The sequence below is a fragment of the Apium graveolens genome, chromosome 5 (assembly GCF_009905375.1).
Source record: "Apium graveolens cultivar Ventura chromosome 5, ASM990537v1, whole genome shotgun sequence".
Classification (NCBI taxonomy): Eukaryota; Viridiplantae; Streptophyta; class Magnoliopsida; order Apiales; family Apiaceae; genus Apium; species Apium graveolens.
In genome coordinates this window covers 167002677-167026031 of record NC_133651.1, presented here as the reverse complement: position 1 = coordinate 167026031, position 23355 = coordinate 167002677, and the positions used below count along the sequence as shown (strand labels likewise).

At 36.3% G+C, this 23355-nt stretch overlaps 1 non-coding gene across 1 annotated transcript; it reads right to left on the bottom strand.

The window, feature by feature from the left end:
- Positions 1–4883: 4883 nt before the first annotated feature.
- On the bottom strand, positions 4884–4991 carry LOC141662773 (small nucleolar RNA R71). Its single transcript, XR_012550865.1, has one exon. It is a non-coding gene; the product is annotated as a small nucleolar RNA R71 (small nucleolar RNA).
- Between the last annotated feature and the right edge of the window lie 18364 nt (positions 4992–23355).

Genomic DNA, 23355 nt, shown 5'->3' with positions numbered 1-23355 from the left:
TATGTGTCGCAAAAATGTAAGATAGTGCAAGGATATCTTCGATATATAATTTATTTTGGTATTTGTACGATTAAACATAAAATTTAAGTACACTTAGATCCTCTCCATTAGGACATGATTTTAATTGATCCAGATCAAAGTCAAATAGTCAAACCAGCTAAATTATTTTCAAGACTATTTATAAAAGAGATATTTCATTATTCTAAAAACATCAAAATTATATTTTATGGAATATATCTCTAAGGCGATTTGATCAAATAAGAAATATTAAGTTATGATATTTTTTAGATCACAGTTGCAACATCAATAAGGCAACAAGCTCGAATAAGGAATATATCAGAAATATTCTTTAGAGATCTCTTGCTAAATCAAAAATGTTTTACTCTTCGCTCCTAAATATATTTTACATCCTTCAAAAGATTTTTTATTCAAAGTTTATTAATATTCATGATTGAAGTATTAATATCCATTTTTTCACCCATCTGTGTGGTCGTAAAGTAATTTTCTCCAATTTTTATAAAATCAGAATTTTTCGGAGAAAATTATTCCAAAATACTCAAAAATATTTCCCATCACTCAAATACATTTTATATATTAGGAAATATATTTTAAGTATCTATACAAGTCAAAACTTTGGTCAAAATATTCATCTCTTTCATTCCAAGACCAATAGTATTTTTTGTCGGAAGTAAAGGCTGACAGAACCGCTTTAAATCAAAATAAATACTTCCACATAATAGAATGACTTGAAATTTTTTATGGATCATTTAAATGGTATTTTATATGCATGATAAAAATTTCATAGCGTTTCGAGAATTTTTGTCCGGGCACGAATTTCGAGGTAGTTGGTCCCACAGTTGACCACGTTTGACTTAGCTACCGTTGACCATTATTGACCAAAATTTGCAGGACATCATTTTATAATATTTAGGTAATTATCATATTTTTATGATATTATTTACGAGTTTTTGGGGTGGTCATAATTAATGATGCTTAATCCTTAATTAAAGTAATTAAAGAATGATTAAAACAAAAGGAAAATATATATTATATATATATATATATCAGCTGAGATTTGAATTAATACTAGATTGTGCTTCCTTCCCACTTGCAAAGAAACACAACCTACTTGCCATGTCATCAATCCATGTGATACACTCCATCCACCATCCATTCCTTCTCAAATCTTAACCATCCATTCCACCCAACTTCCTCTATAAATAAACCCCCACCCAAACCCATTTTAAACCAGCTAAAGAGCTAAATACTTGCTGGGAATTTTTCAAGAAGTGCCTCTCTTTAATCTCTTTCAAACTCTATACACACACTTCTTCTCAAAAACCTTCTCTCTCTTAAATATATACACATATACTTAAGGTTTTTGATATCGAAGCTTAGCTTCACCCAACAAAGCTTGTTCCCACCAAGTGAGCTCATCCACCACCACTTTCCGGCCTCCTGAAGGGCTGCCCAAGTTCTTCCATAGTGCCAAAATCCGGCCAAACCTCCGGTGAATTTTTCCGGTGAACTTTTCCGACCATTTTCCAAAAGTGGTGAGTTTTTACCTTCTTCTTTGGTTTTCTTTATTTTGAGCTTTGTACTTAATTTCTCTACTTCATCTCAAGCTCTAATACAAGATCTCATATAAAGAAGGTTCTCTAAGAAAAAAGAACGAGGATTCGAACTCGGAATTTGAATAAGTACTTGATCTTCAAACTGAAGCTCTAAACGAAGAAGATCTATAATATACAATGACTTAAATCTCTAAATAACTCCTCACGAGTGAAATTTCATAAATCTCTAAATAACTCCTCACGAGTGAGATTTCATATTTGACATTGCGAGTTGGTCAATTACTTGCACTTTATTTATCTCGACCTTGACCAACATATTTCGTGAATATAGTATAATTACGAAAGGTGTCATTTTATAATCTCGCTAACATCTCTAATGTTCCGAGAGATTATAAATCGATCAATAGTGATCTTCATAATTTTGTCAAATATAAGAGACGGATTAAATCATACGAGTTGGCCAATTATTCACATTTCTATAATTTGGATGTTGGTCAACGCATAGTTCGTGTATATAGTCGAATTATGAAAGATATCGTATAATCCCCTTCTAGCACCTTAGTGTTCCGTGGGGTTTTTATTTGATATATATATAAACTTCGTAATCATCCGTCTAAGCATCAAAGGTGGATTTAATCACACGAGTTGACCAATTACTTTGCATTTCAATTATGTCGATCTTGGTCAACGCATAGTTCGTGTATATAGTATCATTACGAAAGGTATCACTTATAACCCCTTCTAGCATCTTCAGTGTTCCGGGGGATTATAAGTCGATCAATAGTAAACTTCGTAATCATCCACCAAAACTTCAAAAGCACAAATTCAAAGCCAATTACTTGCACTTCTATTCTTTGGACCTTGGTTAAGAATCATAGAATTTATAAAGTTGCTTGAAGTTAAAAGTATACTTTGACCACATAATCGTCAAACCATAAGTATACTAAATCCATAAGCCTAAGAGCTTAAAAAATAGGTACAATTCCGAGATTGTAACCAAAGTATTCTTCGATCCATAAATACATAATCGAAAGAAGAAGAATACAAAAGAAGTCATAAGTCATAATGCTTATACATATATACAAGACTTCTTATTACTCCGATAAACATATATTTTACAAAGATGGAGTAATCATAAGTATACTTGACACATAAATATATATTCCGAGTTAAGTATACGTATTGAGCCTGAAGTTTAAAGAAGTCATAATCCATATTGATTATACATATAACGGACATCTTATATTACTCCGATTAACATATAATCCATAGAGACAGAGTAATCAAAAGTATACTTGATATAACATTTTATATCTCAAGTCAAGTATACATATAGAGTATTAATATTCTTATTTGAATATTATACTATCTTTTGGGCTAGTACCGTAACATACTAGTTTAACACATATTTTCTCTATACTTTGTGTTTTGTGGATTGTCTTATTAGTTTCGCAGTGAGGTGAGGTGACGTGAGGCGATCTTCGTTCTAAGACCCAAGTCTCATACGGACTAGCGGGGAGTTAGTCGTATTTGCACCATGAAGAAGAGGAAAGACCCAAGACCGGATACTAAGATCTGAGACCGGTGAAAGCTAAGGAAGCCAAGTCCACACAAGGGATCTACATCAACTTTAAAGAGATAGCAGGGAGTTATTGTCTAAGATAAGTTATGTAGGAATTATATTTATTTTGAGGTGGTGACCCTTGTGTTACGCACCAAGATAAATATTTGTAAGGGTGTAAAGGCTTCTCCGCCTACTAAAGGAGCGAGTTTATATTAAGGGAAAATCCTTAGTCCAGGAGAGGAGCTCGGGGACTAGAGTAGGGGTGAGCGGATCTATTAGAGGTTGCGCCATCGCGAACTAGGATAAAATCGCCGTGTGGTATTTTCTTTCCTTGCACTTTATTTTCCGCACATATAAACTTCATAACCACTCGGTAAAGTTTTAAAAATGGATAAAAAAATTTTAAAATGCCATAATAAATTTTAAATAGGTAATTAAGCTATTCAACCCCCCCTTCTAGCTTAACATAACCCTCATACGAGACCTAACAGATAGCCTGCTAATCTCTTGTGAAGCGATAGTGAATCTTGAGATTTAGAACTTGCCATGCTAGCATAGGTTCATGTATTGTATGCATGATTAGTGGGTAACTCTAACCATTTTACTTATCCTGTGTAATCATCATGAATAACTTGCGCTTAATTCGTTATGTTATCAAATTCTGTAGACATATAGGGTCTCAACATAATTGATGCCTATTCAACTTCTATCTTAATTGTGGATGCTTGGTAGAATGGTATTCGTACAACGAAAGTTGGCGTTTATCAGTTTCGTGTTGTTCAATTAATATCATCACCATTACATGCTAAGGTTAATAACAATAACTATTGAATGAAGTAATAATGAAGTTAGGATCTCATGTGTGTTTAATATTTTTAATTCAAGTGTTTAATTCTCGTAGTAATTATTAGTTTACCAACCTTAATTGTTATTGTCTTGGCATTGAAGAATAATCATACATTGGTGAGTAAGTGTTAATTAAATATAATTAATCAAAGTCTCTGTGTGAACGAACTAGAAATCATTCTATATTACTTACAAACACGTATACTTGCATGAATTATTTAGCGCATGCTTTGTGCCTAACAAGTTTTTGGCGCCGCTGCCGGGGACTCGGTGTTAATTTGTTACGTACTGGCCATCAGTGGTCATTAGGATTCATTGATTAAGACTTGTTACTTACTGCTTCCGGCAGAGTTTCAGGTACTCTAGTGAGCGTTTATGCAAACACGTTCTCGCACTCGTAAGAGAAATCTGGATAAAGCTGAGGAAATAGATAAAGCTCTTGACTCTCCGGAGAAGATAGTTTTTGAAGATTCGGATAAAGAGAGTGAAAAGAAAGAACCTGAAACAATGGGTGATCGTCAAGCTCAAGTTGATGCAGCTCTTATGGACTTTTCTCGGCCTAAAATTGATGACATTCAGTCCAACATCATTCATCCGGCTATTCAGGCCAATACTTTTGAAATCAAGGTGGGCACTATTCAGATGGTGCATGATTTTGTTTCTTTCGGAGGGGCTGCGACTGAAGATCCCAACATGCATATCAGGAATTTTATCGAGATCTGTAGTACTTTCAAATATAATGGTGTCACTGATGAGGCTATCAAGCTGAGGCTTTTCCCATTCTCTCTGAGGGACAAAGCTAAGGACTGGTTACATTCTTTACCAGATGGGTCCATCACAACTTGGGAAGATCTTGCGCAAAAGTTTCTGGTGAAGTTTTATCCAATGGCCAAAACTGCAGCTATGAGGAGTGCTATTACTCAGTTTACGCAACAACCAGGAGAATCTATGTGCGAAGCTTGGGAGCGCTACAAAGAGATGTTGAGAAAGTGTTCACATCATGGGATGCCTGACTGGATGGTGATCACTGGTTTCTATAATGGTTTGGGGGTTCAATCTCGACCCATGCCCGATGCAGCTTCTGGAGGCGCCTTGTGGGACAAAAGCTATACTGAGGCCTATAATCTCATTAAAACTATGACTGCAAATGAGTATCAAAACCCAACTCAAAGGATGATGCCTAGGAAAGTAGCAGGTATTCTGGAAGTTGATGTAGCTACAGCTATTGCAGCACAGCTCATGGCGCTGACTATGAAGGTCGATTCTTTAACCAACTATGGCGTAAATCAATTATGTAGTGTCTGTGAGCTTTGTGCAGGCTCTCATGCTACAGATCAGTGTTCTCTTGTTAATAAATCTGTTCAGTATGTGAATAATTTTCAGAAACCGCAGTAGCCTGTGCCCGCTACTTATCATCTTAATAACAGAAATCATCCCAATTTCAGTGGGAGCAATAATCAGAATGTTGTTCAACAGTCATATCAGCAAGCTGCAAATAAATAGTTTAATCCACCTAGATTCAAGCAACCTCAGAAATTTGCTCAAAGGCAACCATATCCTCAACAAGGAGGTGCTGCTCCACCTTCTATTGCTGAGTTTGTGGAGTTAAAGCTGTTGTGCAAAAGTTAGGCTGTTTCTATCAAGACCTTGGAAAATCAAATTGGACAAATAGCCAATGCTTTGCTCAATCTTCAACCTGGCACACTTCCCAGCGATACTGAAGTGCCATGCAGGAAGGAAGCTAAAGAGCAAGTTAAGGCTGTCACCTTAAGGTCTGGAAAAGTTGTTGATGCTGAAAAAGCAAAAGATGTAGAAGTTTAAATTGTAGATAAAGAAGGAATGCAAAAGGAGAAAGAGGGAGAACCAAGGAAGACTATTGTTAAACACACTCTGCCTGAGGGTAATACAGGGGAGAAATAGCTCTATCCTCCACCATATTTTCCTAAGTGATTTCAAAAACAAAAGCTGGACAAGCAATTTGGTAAGTTTCTGGAGGTGTTCAAGAAACTTCACATCAACATACCTTTCGCTAAAGCTCTTGAGCAAAGGCCTATTTATGTGAAATTCATGAAAGGTATTCTTTCGAGGAAGGTGAAACTGGATGATCTTGATACTGTTGCTCTGATGGAAGAGTGCAGTGTCGTGCTGCAACAAAAGTTACCTCCAAAGCTTAAGGATCCAGGTAGCTTCACCATTCCTTGCACCATTGGCAAGTTGTCATTTGACAAGTGCCTTTGTGATTTAGGAACAAGCATCAATTTGATGCCGTTGTCTATCTTCAAAAAACTGAATTTGCCTGATCCGAAGCCCACCTACATGTCTCTACAATTGGTTGATCGTTCGATTACATACCCACGAGGCATCGTGGAGGACGTGCTAGTAAAGGTGGACAAGCTCATCTTTCCTTCAAATTTTGTCATTCTGGATTTCGAGGAAGATAAGAAGATTCCCATAATCTTGGAAAGACCTTTCTTGGCTACAGGCCGTACCCTGATAGATGTGCAAAAAGGTGAATTCACTATGAGGGTGCAAGATCAAGATGTGACATTCAATATGTTCAATGTGATGAAATTCCTTACGGAAGATGAGGAGTGCTTCAAGGTGGATTTGGTTGATTCTGCAGTTACTTCAGCACTTGATCATGTGCTAAGGTCTAATGCCTTAGAAAAAGCCTTATTTGGGGATTTTGACAATGAAGATGATGAAGGCAATGAGCAGTTACAATATCTGAATGCTTCTCTTTGGAAACGGAAATTAGATATGCCATTTGAATCTCTTGGTAATACTGATCTCAAGAATGTTGAGGGAAAGCTCAAACCATCTATTAAGGAAGCACCTCTTTGGAGCTTAAACCACTACCTGAACACTTGAGGTATGCTTTTTTAGGTGATGCATCTACTTTGCCTGTTATTATTGCATCTGACCTTTCAGGTAGTGATGAGGACAAGCTCTTGAGGATTCTGAGAGAATTCAAATCGGCCATCGGATGGACTATACCAGATATAAAAGGGATCAGCCCTTCATACTGTATGCATAAAATTCTTCTAGAGGAAGGTAGCAAGCCGACTATTGAGCAACAATGAAGGCTTAATCCTATCATAAAAGAAGTGGTGAAGAAAGAAATTATAAAATGGCTCGATGCAGGAATTATATATCCTATTTTTGACAGTTCTTGGGTGAGCCTCGTGCAATGTGTACCTAAGAAAGGAGGTATTACTGTGGTAGCAAATGAGAAGAACGAGCTCATCCCCACTCGAACAGTCACAGGATGGAGGGTATGCATGGACTACAGGAAGTTGAATAAAGCCACGAGGAAGGATCACTTTCCTCTTCCATTCATTGATCAGATGCTTGACAGGTTGACCGGTCATGGGTATTATTGTCTTTTGGATGGCTATTCGGGCTACAATAAGATTTGCATTGCCCCAGAAGATCAAGAGAAGACTACTTTCACTTGTCCATTTGGCACGTTTGCTTTTCACAGAGTTTCTTTTGGCTTATGTGGTGCACCTGCCACTTTGCAGAGATGCATGATGGCCATATTCTCTGATATGATTGGAAATAATGTCGAAGTGTTCATGGACGACTTCTCTTTCTTTGGACATTCGTATGATGAATGCTTGAATAATCTCCGTTTGATGCTCAAAAGGTGTGTTGAGACCAATCTGGTGCTCAATTGGGAAAAATGTAACTTCATGGTGCAACAAGGCATCATTCTTGGGAATAAGGTCTCTAGTAAAGGTCTTGAGATGGATAAAGCCAAGGCGGGCGTCATTGAAAATCTTCCGCCACCTATTTCTAAGAAAGGAATCCGTAGCTTTCTTGGTCATGCGGGTTTTTATCGGCGTTTCATCAAGGACTTCTATAAGATATCTAAGACGTTGTGCAAATTGCTCGAGAAAGATGTGCCTTTCAAATTTGATGATGAATGCTTGGCAGCATTCGAGACTCTCAAGAAGAGTTTAATCACCGCACCAATTATTACGGCACCTGATTGGAGAGAACCATTTGAGATGATGTGTGATGCAAGTGATTATGCAGTGGGAGCAGTTCTTGGGCAGCTAAAGACTAATATCTTTCATGTGGTCTACTATGCCAGTAAGACGCTAAATGGAGCCCAACTGAACTATACCACTACTGAGAAGGAGCTCTTGGCTATAGTTTTTGGTTTTGAAAAATTTCGATCTTATCTACTTGGGACAAAGGTGACAGTGTTCACTGATCATGCCGCCATCCGCTATTTGGTCTCAAAGAAGGATTCGAAGCCTAGACTTATTCGTTGGGTTCTCTTACTACATGAATTCAAGTTAGAGATCAAGGATCGAAAAGGTACTGAAAATCAAGTAGCTAACCATCTCTCTAGATTGGAGAATCCCGATTCTACTTCACATGTTCACAATTCAAGAGGAAGAGCCATGGTTCGAAGACATTGTGAACTATCTTGTTAGAATTATAATGCCTCCTAATATGAATGCGGCTCAAAAGAAGAAGTTTCTGTATGAGGTGAAGTGGTAGATGTGGGATGAACCATATTTGTTTAGACAAGGAGCTGACCAGATCATCAGGAGATGTATCCCATTCTGTGAGACGGAGGGGATATTATCAGACTTTCATTCCACAATTTATGGTGGACATTATGGTGGTGAAAAGACAGCAGCTCGTATTTTTCAAGCAGGTTTTTTCTGGCCTACGTTATTTAAGGATGCACATAAGTTTGTTTTAAGGTGTGATCGTTGCCAAAGAGTTGGGAATCTTTCCAGAAAGGATGAGATGCCTTTAAATGTGCTACTTGAAGTTGAGGTCTTTGGTATTTGGGGAATCGATTTTATGGGACCATTTATCCCGTCCTGCAATAATCAGTACATCTTGCTGGCAGTCGATTATATCTTGAAATGGGTAGAAGTCAAAGCTCTACCGATTAATGATGCAAAGGTAGTGTTGAGTTTTTTTCATGAGCAGATATTCACAAGGTTTGGAACGACACGAGTTATCATAAGTGACGAAGGGTCATATTTCTGCAATTGTAAGTTCACTTCTATGATGCAATGCTACAATGTGAATCATCGCATTACTACTGCCTATCATTCGCAAACTAATGGTCAAGCTGAAGTGTCTAATAGAGAGATCAAGCACATTCTAGAGAAAGTCATTTGTCCGTCAAGGAAAGATTGGTCTTTGAAGCTCGATGAAGTTGTTTGGGCTTATAGAACAGCATACAGGACTCCAATTGGGATGTCCCCGTTTCAACTTGTCTATGGTAAGGGATGTCATTTACCTGCGGAGCTTGAACATAAGGCTTATTGGGCATTGAAGAAGTTAAACATTGATATAGATGGAGCTGGGAAGAAGCTAATACTTCAGTTAAATGAACTTGATGAATTTCGACTTCAAGCGTACGAAAATAACAAAATGTACAAGGAAAAGGTAAAATGGTGGCATGACAGGAAGCTATCGCCTAAGTCATTTGTGCCAGGGCAACAAGTTCTTCTATTCAACTCTCATCTCTGACTTTTTCCTGGAAAGTTGAAATCAAGGTGGCCTGGACCATTTATCGTCAAAAGTGTGTTTCCACATGGAGCGGTTGAGATTTTTGAGAATGATCTGGGCCAAACATTCAAAGTAAATGGTCAGAGATTGAAGCACTATTATGGGGATACGGCAAACCATGAAGTGGTTAGTGTCGTTTTATTGTCAACTTGATCGCATAACCCCACGTCAAGCTAATAACGTAAAAGAAGCGCTTCTTGGGAGGCAACCCAAGATATGAGACCATAGGACACCTTAGAATATAGTACTTTATCCAAAAACCCAAAAAAATCAGAAAAAAAGTTGCAGAATTTTTTTTTCTAGAAGCCTAGCAGGCGCCCGCGTGCTAGGAGCAGGCGACCACATGCCAGCAGGCGCCCGCGTGCTGGTGCTAGGCGACCGCATGCGGCCCTGACTGTTGAAAAATCATTTTTCAGCCTAAAAAACAAAACAAAATTAAAAAAATTCACAAAAAATATAACCCATTAACCCACGATTTCCCCCCATACCTTGCCACAATCCCCACTCCTAATCAAATTCTAACCCTAATTTTGCCCTATAAATACATAGAACCTCTCCATACACATCCCACACACTTTCACTCTACAAAATCTCTCCTACACACCAAACACAAACTCTCCAACTCTTATTCTCAGTTCTCATGGCCCCAAAGAGATCACGAACTGTGGGTAGCAGCAGCACCAACCCGACTGCTACTGATTTTTCGAGGAATACTGCTGCGAGGCCCCGGTTGTTGGATGGGGCTGCTGAAGAAGAGTACACCAAGCTTTTGACTAAGCCTATTATGAGGGAGAGGGGGTTCTTTCCATCAAGGAAGGATGATGAGTTGCTACCGATGATTGCTGAGAAGGGATGAATTATATTCTGCGAGTCACCTGAGGTGGTTCCGATGATTATTGTTCATGAGTTTTATGCGAATGCCAAGGCCGACAAGAATGGGTTTTCTGTTATTTGCGGGCTTACTGTTGATTATCAGCCCGAGGCGATTCGCCGGGTGATTGGACAGCGATTAAGGAAACCACAAGAGGAGCATTGGAATGCAAAGGCCCCTGAGGACTTTGATTTGGACTTGATTATTGCTACTCTCTATTAGTCGGGCACAATGTGGAAGTTCAAAAGGGGATCCAACGATTATCGTAATTTCCCTGCTGTCACGATGAACAGGTATGCTCGTGCTTGGAATGCGTTTATATGTGCTTATATTCTTCCTTCTTTGCATGCACATGAGGTTATAGTGGAGAAGGCGAGGTTGTTATGGGGAATTCTGAATGATGAATATTATGTGGACCTTAGTGAGTAAATCTACCAAAGGATTTTGAAGTTTTTGAGGGGGAAATCGAAATACTCTATCCCGTATGCCTCTATTGTCATGAAGCTTTGCAAGACAGTTAGAGTCCAGTGGCCTTCTTATGAGCAGTTACAGATGCCGGTCGCTCCTATTGATTCATCGACTATGAATGCGATGCAGGAGTGGACAGGTGTAGAGCCCGAGTCACATGGTTTGGGGTATCACCTTCCAGGAGGAGTTCCAACAGCTAATGCTACCATGGCTAGGCCTAGTCAGGCTCATGGAGAGGCTGGCTCTTCGAGAGCTCAGGGAGGAGATGGTTCGGGATTGGCTGATGTCCAGTACAGGAGGCTTTCAAGGAGGATGAATGCAATATATGAGTCGCATAGTCGGTTTGCGGAGGAGCTCACTCAGGCACTTGGGACTACATTTAGAGGCCTTAAAGCTAACATCCAGTGGCCCGTTTTTGGTGAGGATTCTGCTTATCCACCTCCTGACACTCCACCCTTTGAGGGTTGATGATGATGATTCGTCTGAGTAGGTATACCCTGTGTTCCTTTCTATTACCTTCACTGGGGACAGTGAAGATTTTAAGTTTGGGGGTAGTAGTTAAGGAACATATTTGTGTGTGTGTCATGTAGTTGCATTTTCATGTTAGTTTAGTTCATATAGTTGCATATTTTTGCCATATAGTTTTTTTAAGGATTTATAGTTTTATTTATTATGTTATATAGCTCATGCATATACCATGATCCCTTTATGTTGCTTTACCGATTAATATATAATATTGATGCGAGTGTAGTGATAGCGTTAGAGTGATGTTGAATCTTGTTAGGTTGACATGCATGCTAGAAACACTTGTAATTTCACTAAGCCTTAGAGTATGCTTAAGGACTAGATTGTTGGCATGGTTTTTGAGGTTAATCTATTGCTTATACTTAGAATGCATGCTAGGCTCTTAATGATAAAAGACATAAAAAGGTAAAAATTGGAATTATTTGCTAGTTGTGGCTAGGCGTCAATTGGCTAGTAGCCGGCTCGTATTGTATACGAGTAGTCTAGGGTTGAGCAAGATGGAGCGAAACGCACTTGCTCAGAAATTAAAAAAAAAAGAAAGAGAAAAAAGAAAAAGTAAAAAATATGGTTTAACGCACAATTGATCACGAGTGGGCTCTTTGGTATTCGAGGTATTAAGTTCTTAGGGGACTTTGTGCCTAGTGACCTAAGGCTTTTATAGTCTGGGATACGCTAACCTAACGCTCACTAAATGGGTACCATTGTATAATTCTTTTATGGACCTCACTCATTGCACGATCAAATAAGCATTTGTTTTATGTGTTGAATAAAAGAATGATTCCGTACAAAACTCCAATAATCTTGAAGTGTTATATGTCATTTTGTGACTAGAATATATTTTTCGTATAAGCTTGTGATTGCCTTGAGGATAATTAAGTTATGGTGATTGATCTAGTTTCGAAACATATCTGTTAAGCATTCGCACACACCACGTTTCTAATTGTATGTTAGCTTGCGTGATTTGATTGATCTTTAGTCGCCTAATTGCATTTGTTGATATGTCATGTGTTGGTTGGTTTAGTCATCGCGAGGGGATCACTGCATTCCTATAAGTTGCATTCATACATGTTTTATTCTGAGTTTGAGTCTGTGATGCTTGAGGACAAGCATCGATTTAAGTTTGGGGGTGTGATAAGTGGCATTTTATACCACTTAGAGCATCTCATAACGGCTCAAATTGGTGTCTTGAACTCAAGTATTTTATGTATTGTATTTTTGCATTGCAGGGTATAACTTGCTTAAATAGGTGGTTTTCATCAAATAAAGCTTAAGGAAGTGATTGGAATCAGTCTAGGGGTGATGAGCTAAGAAATCAGCAAAAACAGAAGTAAAATAAAGTATTTTCTAGAAGGGTAGCAGACGGCCGCGCGCCGGGAGCAGGCGACCGCGTGCGTGCAAAATTTCAGAATCTGGATTTTATTAATTCGAGTATAATTGGGCTTCTGTTCGCGCTGGTTCTCTTGGGTTATTATATAAACCTTATGGGAAGATGTTTTCTTCATCAAGGGCAAGGGTAAGAAGAATGAGAAGAGCGTTTTAGCACGCAACAATGAAGAAGAGGAAGCATACGTTTATCTTGTGATTCTTTTAATTCGTTGTAACAGTGGATGCTAGTGTTCTTTATGCTTTGAACCTTAATACTCTTGTGACATACTTCATTATTTATTAAGTATTGTTTTATCTTTATATCGTTGTATTATTATCATGCTTTCATATGAACCCATGGTGATGATGAGTTCTATTATGGGCTAATCGTGATCATGGGATCCTAGCGGATTTACTATAGAATTCTTTAGTTAATTGTTTAATACCTTGGTATATGATGATTGTATAATATCTAGTATAGGTTGTGCTTATTCGTCTAATATGCATCACGAACATGTAAGATAGCCTGTTAATCTCTTTTGAAGTGACAATGAATCTTGAGATTTAGAACTTGTCATGCTAGCATCGGTTCATGTATTGTATGCATGATTAGTGGGTAACTCTAACTGTTTTACTTGCCCTGTGTAATCATCATTAATAACTTGCGCTTAATTCGTTATGTTGTCAAATTTTGTAGACGTATAGGGTCTCAACATAATTGATGTCTATTCAACTTCTATCATAATTATGGATGCTTGGTAGAATGGTATTCGTACAACGAAAGTTGGTGTTTATCAGTTTCGTGTTGTTCGATTAATATCATCACCATTACATGCTAAGGTTAATAACAATAACTATTGAATGAAGTAGTAATGAAGTTAGGATCTCATGTGTGTTTAATATTTTTAATTCAAGTATTTAATTCTCATAGTAATTATTAGTGTACCAACCTTAATTGTTAATGTCTTGGCATTGAAGAATAATCATATATTGGTGAGTAAGTGTTAATTAAATATAATTAATCAGAGTCTCTATGGGAACGAACTAGAAATCATTCTATATTACTTGCAAACGCGTATACTTGCGTGAATTATTAAGCGCACGCTTTGTGCCTAACAGAACTACTTGAAAACAGTGGAAGAATTCATCTGGAAAAATCTAGAAGATGATGAATTGCAAATTTCAGATGACAATGTTGACATTCTAGAACACACATTCAGACTAATGGAGATAGATGATGAATCTATAGCCAACGAAGAAATAGAGACAAGTAGTAAGTTAAAATCTTTATTTGGTTTTGCTAATTATAAAACTCTAAATGTCATTGAAAATTTCAGCACTAAAGAAGAATCAGATCATGAAAGTTCAGAAGATGAAATTTTACCAAAAAATTTTAGAATGAACAACCAAAGTCCCTTCAAAAATTGTTATTCCCTAACAATACAATAAGAATTATAGAAGGGGGGGTTGAATGTAATTCTGGCTACTTTTTCAATATTTTAAAACAGTTCCAACTTGATAAATATATAGGTGTTTGATCTGCATAGTGCGGAATGAAAGAGTCATATAAATCAAAACATAAAGTAATAAAAACACAAGCTTTTAAAACTTTCTGGTTGATTTGAAAGTATCCACCAGATATATATATATATATATATATATATATATATATATATATATATATATAATCGAATGAGAACCCTGTGAAGCTCGAATAGCTCACAGCTGCTTACAAATAGAACAAACAAACTACAGAGAAATTCTTGACAAGTACGGATTTTTCTATCTCTCTTTAAAATGTGTTTTCTTAGTTGAATTTTCTACTAGCTACACTTGGTTTATATATCACCAAGTTTACATGACAATAAAACATGATAATAAAATAAAACATATCTAGTCTAACTTCATGCTACTTCACTACTCTATTCCAGCATCTTTGAATAACTTCACAATTGCATGGAAATGGTAATGCTTCTTTGTTCTCAAATTCCTTTTTAACAGGCTACCACATTCCTTTTACAAACACCCAACGCATATGACTGTGTTGTCACTGTCAAAAGATATTTGAATTTGATCATCTGTCAGGTACATGTTTGTCATTCGTCGGGTAGCTTTGTTGATCATCTGTCGGGTAGCTTTGTTGATCATCCGTTGCGTAGTTATTTGTCACTTGCCTCCATTTCACTTATACAGAATTACAAGACATATCATATTTATAATTAATCAACCTATTCTGCATATCCACTAGTAGTCAACATGACTCATATACTCCTACAGAATCTACACAAAGTTGTTTACAAAAATGTGCTACAATACTTATTTATTACATAAGCTACTCACCCGGTGGATGTCAAATTGTCATTCGTCGGGACTATATTTGATCATCCGTCGAGTTCTATAAAATTCACTAAGTTAAATCTACTAAGGTGTTTTGTTTAATTTATCATCAAGTTCACAACATATTCCTAACAATCTCCCCCAATTTATGTCTACTGGAATTGTAGCCATAAATTAAGAGAAATTTGATGATAACAAAACACCCTAAAAACACAGATTGAAAAATAGTAGATAAAACTGATAAGTGCTGCAATATTTACTGAAAATTGAACAAAGCAAAGTATACAAAGAAGTTGCTCACAATCATTATCAAGGTTCTCCTCTAGTTTGAGCAGATAAATCTATTTCCTTGATTGTCTCGATTTCTTCCCAAGCCTCATGTTGTTCTCTTCTTTCTGATTTTGAAGTGGTCTGTGGAATTCAACTTCATCAGCTTCAGATAAATCCAACATTTCTTGCATTTCCAAAAGAGTCTCATTGCTAGAGATACTCAGTTGGTCATCCAGTCTGAAGAATCTTTTAACTCCCTTATCATCCATGAATCCCATCAGCCAATAAGGCCTCAAATGCACTCTCTTTCCTGTGAAGGGAATAGACCGAGTTTTTGGGAGTGCATCTTTGGCTCTATTACTCCTTAGCTCCTCTATTTTCTTTAGAACTATTCTCCTTGCAGTCGCATTAAATCTAAAGTTCTTCTTGAAGGATGAATAGACCTTTATCAGTACAGATTGGCTTTCTTGAAGAATCCTGTGAAGTGGCCATGCGATCTTTTTCCCTCCCTTATACTTGAACACTAGCCTTTCAGGAAGATGTCTGTAGACATCAATCCCTCTTACTTCTTCCAATTCTTCCAAGTAGAGGTTTATTTCAGAGAACTCCTTGATGTCACAGATGTATAAGAGATCCTCCTTATTGACTGTGGGTTGAGATTTGGTTAGGTTCTTGGATCTAAGAGTCAAAGGCTTCACTTTCTTGATTAATCTAGTCTTTGTTTTCTTTAGCTTGTTGAAGATTGGAAATTTTAGTTCAGGAATTGGTAAACTATACCAGTCTACTAGCTCATCCTTTGGAATTATGGGCTCACCATGAATATTCCTTGTTGGATCCACCACCTTGAATTCTTCAACTACCATTGAGGGTTTTGATGTCTGAATTGAAGTTGTAGACTTTTTGGGAATGTAGTCTTCCATTTCCTCATCCCTGAAGTCCAATTTTCTTTTGGAGTGGAGCTTGTATCTGAATCTTCTTTTCTGTTGTGGTTTCTGTTGCATTTTCTGATCTTGAGGTTCAGCAATCACAGATGGTTGTGCAGAAATCTCACTTGTAGTCTTTACAGCTTGAACTTTGGCCAAGATAGCAGCTTGCTCCTTCTTTTGTTTGAACTTCTTAGCATCTAAGGGAGCTTGCTTCTTTTCTTGCCTGATTCTTTTCTTCTCTTCCTTTTTAGCTTCTACAAACTAAGGGTGTCCAGCCACCACACAGATTTCTTTACCATTTCTGTAAATCTTGGCAATTCTTGTTTTAAGTGTCGAATTAGTTGGATCTTTGAAAAATGCAATTGACCTATCCAACAGCTTTTTCTCATCTGGCCTAGGTGTTTCATACACAATATCCATAGGATTTTTGTCTGAAAACTTTGAGTAGTTTCTTTTAGGCTTCATGATCATATTTGCCTTTAGAGATTTGATTCAAGATGTTTGGCCTTTTTCCAGATAATTCATACTTATTTCATTCACATAAATATTCTTGATTTGAGAGTGATGAGTGAAGATTTTGTCTGGTTTCTGAATTGGCCAAAACTTCTGTTGAATTTCTGCATCTATTTTTCTCCATTTCTCATCTAGTTCCTTCTCCACAGCTGCAACATCAAGCATCTTGGGAATTGACTTTGGCTCGAGCTTAGCAGCTGCTATTTGGATCATATCAATGTTGTCCAATACTGGTGACTTTGGTAGAGTAATTTCTGGAATAATTACTTGGTTGATTTATACATTTATCACATGCTCCCCCTCACTAGTTGGCTTTGCTTGACTTTCTTGAGATAATGATTTATCCCCCATTTGTTATCATCAATTCGAGTGGAGGAAGAAGATTGTGCAGCCACCAGCTTTTGCAGCAGTTGAGTTTGTTGTGCTTGATGTAGATGAATTGCTGTTATAGAAGCTTCCATAGCAGTCATCCTTTTATCCAAGGAATCCACTTTAGTGGCAAGATCACTGTCACACCCCCAACTTAACAATACATAATATATAACTATTATAATAAATAAAAGAAAGTAAATACAACCGAATCCAAGATCTTACAGTTTAGGTTTTGGAACAGCCCAACACTACTAATTATTACAATTGGTTTTAATGACGAGTCCTCACACAAAACTATCTCTTATCTTACCTGAGCTCGAACATACGCATCGGCATCACAAGTCTTACGCGCGGTCTGCTTGAATCTAACCATATCTGCTAGCTAAAATATCAGGGTGAAAGCAAGTAGTGAGCCAAATGCTCAACAAGTGCTAAACAATACGATACAAAACATAAATCGAGATATATTTAAAAGAATAACAACATGAAGATAGAGCTAATAATAACAAGAGATGAAATTTTGGGTGATGGCATCATTTATTTGTATCAAAACATTTCCAAAATCATTTCTTAATCAAAAACCATTTTATTACTCTACGGATTACAGCCGGTGATCAGCCGCGAAGTAATCCCGAACCTCGCTGGGTTCTAAAACATTAATGGGATCCCTAGGCAACTTTTAAGCCTACAATATAAGTGTGGAAAGGACTTGCGTCTCAGTCCAGATCCACTATTTAAAGAAAACAGTTATCCCCCTTTGGGACTGAAAATCCAAATTTTTTATCATTTTAAAAACTGATGCCGATTGATAATAAATTTCTTAAATAGTAAACATCTTTATCGAGGGATTATAGATCAACTTTGAAACACTGGAAATATGTTCACTAAATCTCAGGGCCATGATCCACTAGACTTTACTCTATCAGGGTAATTGAAAGGTTTCTATTTACAAGGACTTTGACGAGGAGATTTAGTAGGGTTATTGGATAATATGGAAAAATAATGCCAGACTAGGCTTAAAGCAATAGTTTCAGATAAGGTATAGGTATTAAAATATCAAGAAGATAAGCATTACTAGTTCCTGGTATGATATAGGTGTTAAAATACAAAGAAAGTGATCATCAGCTCAAGGTATATCAGGGTATCAAGCTTTAGGGTAAGGATAGGGTTATCAAACAATCATGAACGACTTTAAAGAATAAATGGCATTTAGGTATCAAGATAAAGTTTCTATCGAGGTTCTTACAAGAGTTGAATCAAAGCATCAGGGTGTAATATCAAGATTTCTCAGGATTCAATAGCATGTTAATCAAAAGGATCAATAAGGTATTATAACAAATCTCTATTTTATCATGGCATCACAATTACTTTGGCATACTAGCATGGTATGACTTTTGATCTACTTGCAATAAATACCTGAGGGTTCATGGCATTTCTATATAATACAAAGATAGATTTGAGAATTACTTGGTTCAAGTATAACAAGATAAATCAGGATACCCACATCATATATATAGGAACTAGTTATAACATATTCGCAGTGTAAACTAAAAGGCAGGTTGAATCACTTGCACAATATAAGTTTACAAGGGAAGGACACTTGCCTTGAGAAAGGCTGGACTGGACTGGACTGGAAAGTAGGAACAAATGGAAGCTTTACTCGACCTTTATGGCAAGTTTACCCTCGTCTCGAGATCCTACACAATTAATAATAACCTCATTATAATATATCCTCACCAACTCAATCTATTTACAACCCGAAATTAAACACAAATGGCACTTAGGCCTATATGCACGCAATTTATAATCACCTTATAAACATAATAATACACATAGCCACATATGCTCACATACCATATTTAATTACCAAATAATATCACACACACCATATTGCAACACTAGGCTTGGATGATCTCGCTCCACAATTGAGGTCACTTGATCGCTAAACAAGACAAAATCTCCAAATTTTGGCCTCCTAACTCGATGTGCCTTTACTAAACCATCCAAATCCTATTTGTGGCATCCTCCAAACCCGGGTCGGAAGTTTGGGGTCCACAACACATAATCAATATAAAAACCTGTTTATATAAAATATTATTTTTAATGACCCTGCTTTACATAACCACGGATCGCAACAGGTTAAAGTATGAAAACAAGCCACCACCTTAACTCTAATTACAACGTACCATATCCCAACTAATTTAATTTACAACTGATAAAAAAAAAATTATTCTTCAACCTTGCTATCTCACTACTGCCATAAGCTTTTGCTAGCTCGATCAATTATAATCTGGAATCCTAGCTCGAACATTGAACTGGGAAACCTCGCTATCAACCGTATTCTTCTTAACTGTAGAATACATAAAAAGATTCGCAAGAGTGAGCTAACTAGCTCAGCAAGTTATATTATCAATAACTGAGGTTAAATAATAATAAACGAGGTGATTCAAAAGAATCAAGTTTCCTGTTAAATAGTCAATAGAATTGGATATTCATTTTAAGTTTTTAAAACCAAGGTTAGGCTGCTGATCAGTCACGCACTAACCCCGAGCAAAGCACACAGCACTGCTCTAACTACTGGATCCAAGGCACACATTGGCCCAACTTGACCATCGATATGGTCTGACCACGAATCTGGTCCACACAAAGAAAACTATCCAATTCTAAAGCATTTCAATATGATAAACAATAGAGTTCAATAAAACCAGATCATAATCAATAACCATAAAACATTTGTAAAAGAGCATGGTAAAAGTTCATAGTTACCAAAAAGGTTATGTCAAAATACATAAAAGAAGTGGCCTCCAGCTGGTAGGATAATCGGATATTAGATGAATAGTGTTTTTATAAGGTTTTAGTACTTTGATATCACAAGGTATGGTTGAGTATAAAAGTTTCTGTATGTGTAAACAATTCTGTTCCAGTGTTTGGTATATATGATGGATATATATTTGTGGAGTAGTATCTTATTTGTGTGGTTTAGTATCTGGTAAATCAACAAGAAATGGTTTACAAAGAATAAGGCTTACGGCTCAAAGATCAAATGCTGTGGCTCAGGTTCAAGGCTGAAGGATTCAAAATGTGTACAGTATAAAACAGAACTATTTTGGGTATTAACAATATGTCACCAGAGAATTTAGAAATATTTGCATTGTATTTTGAGAAGGGTTTAGAAATACTTGCCTTATCATAATCGATTTCAACTTCACTTGTACTTGTCTAGTGACCCCATTCAACAATCACTCGTCTGTTTCTCTTATGCCTCGCTTCTATCCTCTGATCACTTGCGGTATTTTCTACATGTCAATTCTATTTTCTGATCACCTTCTTCTCTTTCTTACGCCTTGCTTACTCTGCTAGGCATCATAAGTATCTATTAATATTTAACTCATACCATTATATTCGACATACACTTCTATCTACCCTTCGTTTTACTCAAATCCGATTAACGGATTGAAAGTTACGCTATAAACAAGTAATCACCGAACATATAGACCGACATTCAACCAACAAGTCACATATAACACATAACACATTAAATAATCAATGCCATCCCATTTATAAAGAAGTCTCGGGTCATAAACAGGCTTTCGGTTACTTAAAATGATTTTTAAAACATTTTTCGGAATTAAAACGGGTCGTTGGATCAATTTTGGAGTAATAAACAGGATTCGGTTGGCCAATTCTGGCTCCGAAATAATTTTAGAATAATTATCGAGCCTTGAAAATAATTTAGAATAATATTTTAAAGCTCGAAACTATTTTTCGGAATTTTTAAATCATTTCTAAATAATTAAATCTAATTAAATAAGTAATTAAAATCAATTAATAATTAATTAAATCAATTAATCAATTAATATTCGAATTAATTGACCAATTAATCAATTAAAAATTAACTGAAATTAATTAACTAATTAATTCAGATTTATTTTTGAATTAAAAATAATTTTCGGAATTAAAATACTAATTTTCAGAATTTTCAGAAATTAAAAATGAATTTTTTTAATAAAAATAAATAGGAAATATGATTTTTAAACATTTTTAAAACAGGAATCCAACTTTTGCAAACTCTGGAAAGTTCAGGGACTGAACTTCATCGTTTTCAAAAGTTGGGGTACTAAACTGCAATTTTCCAGCCCTTCGCCGGAAAATAATCGGGTTCGCCGGAGAACTCAACTCCGGCCTCCTCCCACCACCACAAACTCCAGATTTAATCTATACTTCATAAGGAACACAACCATGCCATCAATTCATTCTAATCATCCCGGAATTAGCCGGAAAATGATCAAGAATCTCGCTGGTTTCCGGCGAGTTCGATGAAAACTTTAAAACCTAAATCCCTCTTTTACAGACCTCATTGATTCATGAAACTTATACGACTAGATTGCAAATTTCACAGAGAACACAATCCACTATAACACAACATCAATCTATCACAGAATAAGAAACCCCCAAATTTCAATTAAGAACATTCATACGGGTTATAAACCCTAATTTTAAAATTCGAAAATCAAACTCAAATTTGAACATGTTATTGAACTCCAAATCAGACGTATGACATATGAAAATCATCAGGAAAACAAGCTCTACAACATGCAATCATCAAATCATACAAACAATCATCCGAACAAAAATTCATATTTTTAATAATTTTAATTCGAAAATAAATAAATTTTCAGAAAATAAACCTTTGGTTCTGCAGTGAAACAAAGCTCAGAACCTGATAAAACTCTTCAAATCCTTCGTTTTGGTTACTCAAGCTTTGAAAACAGAGATCGGTAACGCCTTCGTTTTGCTGTTTGATTCTTAGAACAGTTTATGTAATTAGGGTTTTTCTCTAAAAATTATAGAATTAACTATCTGTAAATGATTTTGATACGAAATAAAATACGGTAAAAGGTTATTTATAATTACGGAAAATTAGTATCCCGTTGGATCATTTCGGATATAAAATGGTACGTTTATTTGTAAAAACTGATCCAAACGGTATCGGTTTTCGAGATAATTATCCAAATCAGTACAATTTGTACTGCGGTCTTGGTCTTAGCGCCTGGTTATACGTATTACGAGGTGATAATTGTGATAGTTTAATAAAAAGCTCCTGTTTCTCGAAAATACGAGTTTTATTAATTTACCGAAACAAATATTGTATCGAAAATATTGCGCCGGGACCCGCACAGGACAAACCGTACGCCGGATCGAAGAAGTCGAAACATGGAATATGCTCGGAATATTACAATTAGGTTAGGAAGGCGTTCTTGGAAAAGTTTCGGGTTCTAAAAATGTAACAACGGATGACGTCGGTTGGTTCCCGTTTTTATAAAATAGATTTTAAATACTCGGAAAAAGATTTTAGAAATTTCAGATGATTCTTATAAATCCATAAACCAACATAAAAATAATTAGGAAGATATTATAATTATCTATATTTTATTTTGGACATATAAAAATTAAAATACTCAATTAATATTATTTTTGAATATCCAAGTACAGATAACATTTAACAATTAACTCACAGATACTGTACACACATAATAATTGTATAATAGCAAAAATAATTACACGATATATCCTGGATATTACATCCTTCCCCCCTTAAAAGAATTCTGTCCTCAGAATCTCCTAAGAAAACAAATGAGGGTACTTTTCGCTCATATCACTTTCTAACTCCCAGGTTGACTCTTCAACCTTTGGGTTTCTCCACAATACTCTTACTAACTTTACCACTTTATTTCTCAATATTTTCTCTCTATTCTCTAGAATCTCTACCAGATTCTCTACATATGACAAATCTGCCTGAAGCTCTATTGGCTCATATTCTATTACATGCCTGGAGTCTGGATTATATTTCTTAAGCATTGATATGTGAAAAATATTATGAATATGCTCCATGTGCGGAGGTAACGTTAACTCGAAAGCTATTTTGCCAACGTGCTTTAAGATTTCAAAAGGTCCGACATATCTTAGGCTCGGTTTTTCTTTCTTTCCAAACCTCGTTAATCCCTTCCACGGCGCTACTTTCAGTTGTATTAAGCTTCCTTCTTCGAATTCCATGTCTTTCCTTGATTGATCTGTTTATTTCCTTTGACGGTCTGGTATGGCTATCAATCTCTTCTGGATAACTTCAATAACTTCCTTTGTCTGCTGTACTAATTCAGATCCAAGTATTTTACGCTC